The 7,228-nt window shown below is 40.5% G+C and overlaps 1 non-coding gene across 1 annotated transcript; it reads right to left on the bottom strand.

The window, feature by feature from the left end:
- Positions 1 to 3,506: 3,506 nt before the first annotated feature.
- LOC145117874 (small nucleolar RNA R71) lies at positions 3,507 to 3,613 on the bottom strand. The gene has a single exon (XR_013712868.1). It is a non-coding gene; the product is annotated as a small nucleolar RNA R71 (small nucleolar RNA).
- Between the last annotated feature and the right edge of the window lie 3,615 nt (positions 3,614 to 7,228).

Raw genomic sequence — 7,228 nt, forward strand, 5'->3', positions numbered from 1 at the left:
CTCTCTCTGTGTGTATATATATATATATATATATATATTCGCGTGTGTAACGTCTCAAAAATCACAACAAATTTAAACTTTTCAAAACAACCCATTTACTAAAAAGAAATGTTTACATAACCATTGTTTTCAAAACATTATTCAAAAACAAAGTCTCCCACGATCAACAACATAAAACCCAGGATGTGTACGGTCACGCCTTCGCCTCGCCATGGTCCTCTAAAGTACCTGAAACAAAACTAAAACTGTAAGCCAACGCTTACTGAATTCCACTAAAGTACCACCACATAAAAATAACAAATAACCACATGCATACAGAGCCTTCAACATGACTGGACTACCTAACCGGGCCTTCAGCCTATCTGGACCGCTCTCCGGGTCTTCGGCCTGACTGGTCCGCCTCGCAGGCCTTCAGTCTATCCGGACCGACCTGGGTATCTTGGCCTTCAGCACAAAGAAAGATTGTCTCAACCCGACACACCATCACATATCAACATATACCATTACAATCAATAGCTAGCACATAGAGGTGGTCATACAGATCTAACAGATTACTACAGCATAACAACATCCTATATACCAGGATACAGATCTAACAAATCACTATAACATAACAACATACAGTAAAACCAAGATATCAATCTAATGGTCCGGCCGTGGTGCCTTCAACCCGTTATTATAGTGAGGAAAACTCACCTCACTGTTTGACGAATAGCTGATCAATACTCTGCTCCCAAATGTCAGCTCAACCCAAATCCTCCTGGAGGTTGCTAGCAAGCGTGAAATCCCATATCTAAGTTGCTTCCAAGCTTCAAGGTCATTGCACCAACTTCTCCTTCTTCAAGAACACCAAAAGGTACACAAATGAGCTCAAAACACTCTTCTCACTTAGGGTTTGCTAGAGGGTTGAAATCTCAGATGGGGGATGAAGAGAGAATGACAAATGAGGCTATAATGGTGTTTATATATGGATCAAACCCTAAAAATTAGGGTTTGAACTTCCTCCACGTACGCCCAGCTACTAGGGTCTGCCCTAGTATGCTCAGCGTACACAACGTACACCCAACGTACTACCCCATTGCCCAAAATTACCAAAATGCACTATGGGCCATTTTGCACTCTATCATATACTCAAGGACTAAAATGCAATATTTATTCATACATAGGTTTAAAATTGAAAATACCTCAACATCGGGATGTTACAGCGTGTCTATAACCTCCGAGCAATCCTCGATTTCCAGATTTTCGACTCTACCCTACCTCAATGATTCACGCTTCAAGGATGAGTTCACAGCCCAACTTTACTATTTTCAAAACCTTTTACCCGGGGGGGGGGGGGGAATACATTTTATAACATCATAGTTTTCATAATTACTACTAACTATATAGCCTTAGTGATATAATTATGCTTAGTTACTTAGGATATGCCTGGTTGATATGTTGCCCAACTTTTTATGGATAATATTATGCTTAGTAGTCATGCTAAATGACACTGATAGAAAACATAATGCCAAGTCGCTATGCTGACAAATTGCCAAGAAAACACATATACTTAGTATTATACCGGCTAGTTTCCAGGAAACACTGATACTCTAGCCAACCTTTGGATAACCATAGTACCAAGTAGTTACTCTGCCCAAATACCCGACTACACAAAATACTTTAACTTAGTTATATATGTATAAGATAACATATATATATATATATATATATATATATATATATATATATATATATATATATATATATATAAGTATCTCATATAATTGCAACGTAAAGAGAAACATTTGCTAAATAAGTGATCCGATCTACAACACAGCTAAATAACCTTTAGCTAAAAGCCCCAGGCCTATAACTTGGACTAATTCTGACATGATGTGATGAACTGTACATCACAATGTGACGATGGCTTGGATCGAGATTGAGTTGAGCTGACTGAGTTGAATCGTGGTTGCGTGGGACCGGGTTGAGTCTGTTTCCCACGACGTGACGATGAGATGGTCAGGACGTGAGGCTCGAGTAATGGAAGTGATAACCGTTGACTTTGACCTTAACCATTGACTTGGTTTTACTTTTCGTCAAAATTGCTACTTTTAGAGGTTAGACTAAGGTGGGACCTTGTTTTATTCAATAGGTGTGTTGTAGCATCGGTTGTGTGACATTAAGCTGTGTTTCTAGCTGACTTCGTGAGACATGTGAGTCTTCTCACTATACTGTGTAGGATGCTAGTTGTCTTTGTGACTCTTGCAATTGTATGTTGGGTCGGGCCCATTAGTATGAATATTGGGTTGTGCCTATTCTTATGTATAATGGGTTGGGCCCATTTTCATGTATGTTGGGTTGGACCTATTTGTATGTATGTTGGGTTGGGCCTATTTGTATGGTATGTGGTATTTTGGGGAAGTCATTAAGCTTTGTGCTTACGATTTAGTTTTAAGTTAATTTAAACTTGCAAAATCAAATAAAACCCGATTTTAGTTATTGTTTTAGATTAATATTAGTAGTTACTTTATTAGCTAAATACCGTTCCCTGAGTTCAATACCCAACTTACTTTTCTATATTATAAACTGACTAGGTACACAGCCTATAAGTGCATTAGTAGATAAGTTTAGTTAGGTTATAAATTTAAAAATGGTAGGTAATTTTGTGCACATCAAGTTTTTGGCACCATTGTCGGTGAACGATTTATTTAAGTTTTTGATTTAAATACTTTTGGTTAATCGATCCTTTTTGTGGTGTAAAAACCGCAAAAGTTAATTTTCTGCTTTATGTTAATTTTTATAATTTTATAGTTTTCACGACGTGAACAGGTCCTGTCACGACGTGAGAACTGGCATTTTTCAGTTTTTTCGTGTATTTGCTTTTTAGTTCGTTTTTATGTTTTTCTGTTTTGTTTCAGTAATTTATGACCAGGGGATTACATCTTCCTATCATACAACCACTAGAAGATCCAGAGTATGCATTTCATAAGAAGAAAGATAAAAATGTTGACGAAACGAGTAGCAGTTTTCATGTAGATAAGTTCGAAAGCTTTGAGAAGACTCCAAGCAAAAAAGGAATCATATACGAGCTAGGAATAGAAAGCGAATCAGAAGACGAAGTCAAAAGTGAAGTAGAAAAGATGGCGGACATAATGAAAATGACGATGAAAGAGTACAAAAGGAGGATGTGTAACGATAACGGTCTCGGTCTTGTTCCACGCACAATACATGTTGCTACAAACTTTGAGCTTAAAAGACACATTCTCGCGATGCTCAAGGACATTTTGTTTTCTAGGAAAGACTATGAAGATTCCTTCAAACACATTGACGATGTGTTGTACATTTTAAATTACTTCAATGTTCCAAATGTTTCAAGAGACGTAATGCTACTAAGGATGCTTCCAGTGACATTTACTGGAAATGCAAAATTTTGGTTGAGCTCATTAGCACCTGGAACTATTAAAACCTAGACCAACCTTTGTGAAGCATTCATAGAACAATTCAACCCTCCTTCAAAGACAACCAAGCTCAAGAAGAAGATAGCGAACTTCCAACAAAATGATGGCCAATCCTTATATAAATCTTGGGAGTGATACAAGGGATTGCTAAGGAATTGCCCTCAACACGATCTTAATGTGCATCAAGAGGTTTTGTATTTTATGATTGGGTGAATGTGACCACAAGGTAACTCCTTGATTCTCAAGGAACAATGACGAAGAAAAATTCTGCTACAATCAAGGAATTAATAGAAGAATTTGCGAGGCACTCTAGAGAATACCACAACCTTCGTGAAGACATTACAAGAGGTAAAGGAAGTGGAGATGGAGGAAACGAGAGCTTAGAAGTAGTAATGGCGAAACTCGAGAATATGGACCGGAGGATGACAAGATTGGTCAATCAATACATGTCATACAAGTGGGTTGTGACAATTACAATTGACAACACTTGACAAAAAATTGTTATTCAGATGAGAATGAGAACCGAAAAGCACAAGTATGCTACTCTAGTGGTGACCAGTTTGATGAAGATTGGAGGAATCCAAAGAGGTAATGGTTGCCATATGAAGAATACAAGAAGGATAAAGAAGAAAAGTATCGGGAAACCAGACAAGACTACTACCAAAAAGAACAACCACCACCCGAGAAGAAACAGGATTTTGAGTCAATGCTCAATATATTTATGGAGGCTAGTGAAAAGACACATGATGCTACTGATGTTACAATTAGAAACCAACAATCTTCCATTAGAAACATTGAGACTCAACTCGGGCAATTGACTAAGCTCGTAAATGAAAGGTTACCATTTATAAATCATGATCCAAAACCACAACCTCACGTCACGGAAAAAACCACTGAAGAAGACACCATCTTTGAGTCTCTAGTGATCTTAAATGAAGCCATGAAGCAGCCTGATCCCCAGCTAAAAGAAGAAAATATCGAAGAAGAAAAACAAGTTGGTGCTTAGTATTCACGACGTGTCAAGCTCTCTGTCACGTCGTGGGCTCAACAACATCCCAAAAATGTTTCTTTTATCAAGCATTATCGGCCACCGTTACGTTATCCTTTTTGAGCAAGCGCGCATCCACTGGAACAAGGGCATAAGAGATTCACCAACCAAGTGAAGGGTATTCCAAGTAATATTCCGTTCATTGAAGCAATACCTAAAATTCCCGAGTACGCTTCCTTGAAGATCTTCTCGACACTCGTCAACAACTAGAAAAGATGTACAAGGTTGTTCTTAATGAACAACGTTCAACGGTAATAATGGAGGGAATACCAACAAAGATGGGAGATCCAAGACGCCTCACTTTGCCATGCAAATTTGGAAATGCCACAAGAATGGAAATCCATATGGAAAATCGTTCGGTAACTTATCCTCGAGGCATAGTTGAAGACTTATTGGTTAAAATTGGTAAATTTGTTTTTCCAATTGATTTTGTGGTCATAGATATGAAAGAGGATGATGAGGTACCAATTATTCTTGGAAGCCCACAAGCCAATACCGCAAGAGCCTTGATAGACATTCAAGAGTTAATGTAACATCCTGTTTATTTAATAAATAAATAGATAAAATTGATGAATGAATAGTCGCACTAAATCCATATTATTTAGTGGATTGTTGGTTTTGGGGAGCCGAATGTTATAATTTGGATTATTCGGGGGTTAAAGTGAAATTTCGGGATTAATTTTGCAAAGGAATTTAGAAGTAAGGGGGTAATTAGTATCTTTTGGACTGAACATGAAAGGATTTATGGGATCAGGGGTTAAAAAGTAAATTATGGACCTAAGATGAAAGGATTTTGAAAAGGAGGGGCCATTTGGTAACTTTCGGACTTAGGTTGAAAGAAAAGAGAGAAAGAGGGATCATTTATGTCATTATGGGTTGAAGTTTGAAGGAACCGGGTATATAATCTAAAACCCGTCACCATGTGCATCAAAACCCTAAACCTAATGGGATGTTCAACCGCCACTATTCATGAGTGCTCCTCCGCCGCCGACCTTGTATCCCCATCGCCGACCGCTGCAGCCTTGTCGAGTTCGAGCACCAACCACCAGCGTTGCCACCATGCTGAAGCTGGAACGCCATCGTCAACCGCTACCTTATGCCAACCTCCCTCCACCGTTGTTGAAGCCGGAAACCACCTGGAAGTCTGTCGCTCTTCTCCTTCATCCGTCGTCCATCCGCCCAATTGACTCCCTTGATTATCCGACCAACCAAGACTGCCGAACGACGCCCCTTTTCTGCCGTTGCTGCTATTCCGGTGGGAGTCGCCACTCTTCGTCTTCTGTTTCCTCGTAGTTCGCCGCATGCCACCGTGAAACGGTGGTTGGGTTATGGTTTGTGATGCAGTTGCGTGTGTGTGTGTGGCTTTCTGTCGACGGGATATCGTGAAGAACCACCATGGCCGCCGGCCATGGTGGCTGCCGCAGATGACGAAGCTGTTGCCGCAAATGGCCGATGTTGCCGCCCGTTTCCTGTGCTACTGCCGTCGCCGCCCACCATAGGTGGGTGTTGGGTTTATTTTCCGAGAAAATAGGATATGTATGTAGCGTAGTGTGTGCGATGTAGGGTGTGTGTAAGCAACCCTTGGCCGGAATCTGGAAAGAAGTCACCACCACCACCGTGAGGTGGTGGCTGCCACCATATACCACCGCCGGCCACCACAGTATGGCTGCGTGTGTGTGTTTATGTTAGTTAGTGTGTGTGTATTTTTGGATTAAAACATTGTAATTGTAATTAGCAAAAGATTAATGAAAATAAACTCAAACCCACCACCGTGAGGTGGTGGCCGCCGCCGTTAACCACCACTACCCAAGGTGGTAGTGGGTGGTGCCCGGCTAGTAAAACCCTAATGGGCCTAGTGAAAGCCTAATGGGCCTAATGAACCCTAATTGATCAAAAGACCTAGCTATTGGGCCTATTGGGCTATGATTGGGTTGGAAACCCTAATTAGGGTTTGGAAAACCCTAATTTTGGGGTTTATTGGTTCGGACTTATCTGGACCCGCATTTTGGACCATTGGAGTGAAGTGATGACTCAAGCCCGATTTCATTGCATGTTTGGACTTAATTGATTAAGTCCTTAATGGATTAAGTCCTTAATGGGTCAAGTAGGAACACTTAACCCTAATCGCCATTTTATGTGAAAAACCCTAATTGGGTTTGGGTTCTTGTTGGGCTATTTATTGGACTAAGCTGTGTGGGCCTTTGTGGGCCAATTGGGAACATATTTATGGACTAAGGAAACTATTGGGCCTTAGGATAAGACCCATTAGAGAGGCTTGGGCCCAATTTGGAAAATTAGGCCATAAGTGGGCCATAATTGGGCCTTGAGGAATATTAGCTATTGGGCATCAGAATGCCAATGGTTTGGGCTAAAATAATTGGTTGGGCCTTAAAATAAGTCTATGTAGAGGTTTGGGCCCAATTTGGAAAATTGGGCCATATGTTGGGCCTTGGTGTACTGTTGGGATTTTGGGCCTTCAGGGTGTGAGTTTGGGCCTTGGTTTTGAACCAAGCTAGGTCAGGGGTAAGATGGTCCATTTACCCCAAGTGTAGATTATGGTTGTGTATTGGAACCTAATTATTAATTGGGTGTTGTTTTGATGTTGACAGTTCGGGAATCTGTCAACCAGCAGCTAGAGTTTTATCCGCGGGACTTCAGCAGTGTCAGGTGAGTCTTCTCACCATACCAATGGATCTAAGGCACCAAGCCGGCCCATTTTATGATATGTGGTATGTCACAA

Source organism: Lactuca virosa, chromosome 5 (genome assembly GCF_052849685.1).
Source record: "Lactuca virosa cultivar CGN04683 chromosome 5, Lactuca_virosa_CGN04683_v6, whole genome shotgun sequence".
Classification (NCBI taxonomy): Eukaryota; Viridiplantae; Streptophyta; class Magnoliopsida; order Asterales; family Asteraceae; genus Lactuca; species Lactuca virosa.